General features: G+C 45.5%; 1 pseudogene; it reads right to left on the bottom strand.

Moving 5' to 3' along the window:
- Nucleotides 1-420: 420 nt before the first annotated feature.
- On the bottom strand, nt 421-2,650 carry LOC147726314 (kyphoscoliosis peptidase-like; annotated as a pseudogene).
- Nucleotides 2,651-3,094: the final 444 nt, after the last annotated feature.

Below are 3,094 nucleotides of genomic sequence, written 5' to 3'. Positions count from 1 at the left end.
CCGCAACCATAGTAACTTTTCAGAATATCCTTTTAAAATAAATTTACATTCAGTAAAATCTGTGGCATGGAGCTGAATCCTGCTCTGCATTTGATACTGTTGGGTTAGTTGGTGAAAGCACCCACTTCAATTATTGTAAGGCCACAGGTACAGGCGCCAGTTTTCTAGCTCGAATATTGGAGGGTTTGACACTCTTTTAACCTTTTGCTTTATTTCACGGCACCCATAGCTGCGAAACTGTGGCAGCCGATGAGATATGAAAAACAAATAATTATAATTCTTTTTTGGAAGTCCTTCTTGTCTTTTCATGAATCTAGGGAGATTGCTGCTTGCTAATAATGGAGAAATATGTCTTTACAAATCAATTCCAGTTGGCTGCACTCTACTTGTGCATGTCCCCCATTGCCTTGTGATATATCTTTACCCCGAAGACCCCTTTACATTATTTGCTATATCTCCTATCTCGTAAGCCACGATCACGTTCATACATTTGGAATGCTGACTGAACTTGGCTGCTATTAAGGATATTCCCAGATGGCCCTGTAAACACATCGCCATCCCAGACTTTGCTCTTGGTAAGATGGAGATCTGTCCTTGATGCCCCGGTTGCAACGACTCTGCACGCCTCTGGGATCTTGAGTCTGACGCGCACACTACTCTCTTCCAGGAGCACTACCGCTCTGGGCTGCAGCAGTGTGCATCCTTTCTTCCAAGCACTGTACACCCTAGGGAAGGGCGGCTACTGCGGGTTGGTAAAACAACGGACCACATAATCGCAGATATGTGAGAACTCACTGTCTTCCCCGCTTCCTGCAAAAAGTCCCACCTTATAGAGTCCGGATTCTGGAAGGAGGACGCTCACACTGACCTTCTGATCTAGGTGCGTAAGCAAAATGTACCTTTCCATAGGGTAGCAGTTGTTTTTCAAATGGTCCTTATCCAACACCGCACTGACCTCGATGTCTGAACTTGTATGGAAGGTGATGTTGCACTTGCCCAATTTAGTGCTTATGATGGGGGCAGGATGACTTGGATTTGATAATGCAGCGTGTTTTGCTTTTAGGCCGGGTCCACAGTGATTGCGTAGGCCAGAAGGAAACAACTCATTACAATTTCCTGGACAACCCCAGTGAACAAGCAGGTTGGCAGCATTCTTGAATTTCTCTTCTTCCAGGTCTTTAACAAACACCGACACTCTGTAATAACCCAGGAGAAGGCATAAGACCTTGCAGCTGAACTTGTCATATTCTATCTGGGACACAATACATTGCTTGCTTACAGATTCATCTAAACCATCATGAACTAGCTCATACATTGCTAGCAATGGTCGTACGGTCTCAAAGGTTAGGGTTACTGTTCTTGTGTCTGCAGAAATTATCTCTCCACTGCAGTTACTTCCTTGATCCCAAAATCGTTGACTTTCTGATGGAGACCCCAGAAGTTAAAGGGATTCTCCGGCAGTGCTTCTGTGTAGTCGGACTGCAGACACTCAACCTGGTATGAGCAGACCCAACCGTAGGCGCCTTTTGTGTCTGCCGGCTTTGCAAAGATCATCAGGTCATACAGGCCTTCTTCAGGTGGGATGATTTTGAGATGCATGCTTTTCCTGGGCATTGTTAGTATTCCATGGGTTTTGGAGCATTGTTGTAGAGCCTGTTGAGTTGATATGTAAATTCTGTCGGATAGGCAAAGCCCAAGGATACAGTTGCTTCCCCATTCGCTGTGAAGAAAAGGAAGAAAATTGAATTCCTAGAAATACCTATAATTTGTTGGTACAGTGCCCTTTTTTATTGGACTCAACTATCAATAGTATTTTGAGACTGTTATTGGAATAACACCACTTTGGGACCCTTAACAACTTTTTTTAAAGTTTAGGCACTGTTACCAAAACCTCGTACTAACCCTACTACCAAAGATGAAACCTATCTTTCGAGAGCCAGTTAACACAGAGACATATACTGTTTGGTAGAAACATGGGAACACAAACCGTGGTGCGCACCTAAGTACCATTTAGGTGAACAAAAACGTGAACTACCATAGAAAGTGCTCCTGCCAGAGGCAAGCGTACATGTTAATGTTAAGTGGCATTTGTATAGCGCATAATCACCAACAGTATCTTAGCGCTCATGAGAATTACAAAACCATACCAGCAGTTACTTATCACCAAGCCAACCCAGTCAGAGCTCAGCTTGTCCCCAGGCCTGTGTGAACAAGAATGTCTTTAGTCTTTTCCTGAATGGAAGGAGAGTGGCTTCCCTACGCAGACTCTCCAACAACTTATTCCAAAGTTGGGGAATCAGAACTGAGCAAGCTCGCCCGCCCATGGTGACTTTGTCAAATCGTGGACAGGTCAACAGGCCTGCCTCAGAAGAGCGGAGGACACGACCAGGCACATATCTCTTTAGGCGGTCCTTAATGTATTCAGTGCCAGACCGAAAAGAGCTTTGTGTGCAATACACAGGCCCTTAAACCTGGCCCTCTGCTTAATTGGGAGCTAGTGAAGCTGCTGCAGTAGTGGAGTGGCATGTGCACGTCTTGGGAGCTTAAAAATTAATCTCGCTGCGTCATTCATTACTACTTGCAGCTTACCTAGTAGCTTGTCTGGAAGCCCAATGTATAGTGTGCTGCCGTAGTCCTGTCGCAACAACATTCTGGGCCGTCACCACAGTGCGCAGAGTTGAAAGTGATAGGCAGAGTACCAGTTGCCTGAGTTGCCTCAACAGACCCACACAAGTCCCTGCCACAGAGGTCACATGATTTGACAGGTAAAGCTTGGTGTCTAACTTAATGCCCATGTGTTTCAACAGGGTGAAAGGCAGGGGTAGCTGCTCTGTAGGAGCGGAGGAGTGTGGCCCTACTTAAACTACCCCAAAGCTCAAGAGATGAAAAATAAAATGTTAATTCATTACCTTTTTATTTTTCATCCCCCGTCCTGGACAGAGTGTCAGGACAGGGCGGGGCCTGATGAGTGACAGCATCAGGGCAGAGGGTGGGCTGTATGTGCACTGTTTAAGGGGCGCATGTCTTAAGGCTGGTCATCTTGCAATGGCCAGTCACACATGTGCACTTTAAAAATCTCAAATCCAGCTGTTTT

This window comes from Lissotriton vulgaris, chromosome 3_1, assembly GCF_964263255.1.
Source record: "Lissotriton vulgaris chromosome 3_1, aLisVul1.2, whole genome shotgun sequence".
In the NCBI taxonomy this organism is placed as follows: Eukaryota; Metazoa; Chordata; class Amphibia; order Caudata; family Salamandridae; genus Lissotriton; species Lissotriton vulgaris.
This window is presented reverse-complemented; position numbering and strand designations above follow the sequence as displayed.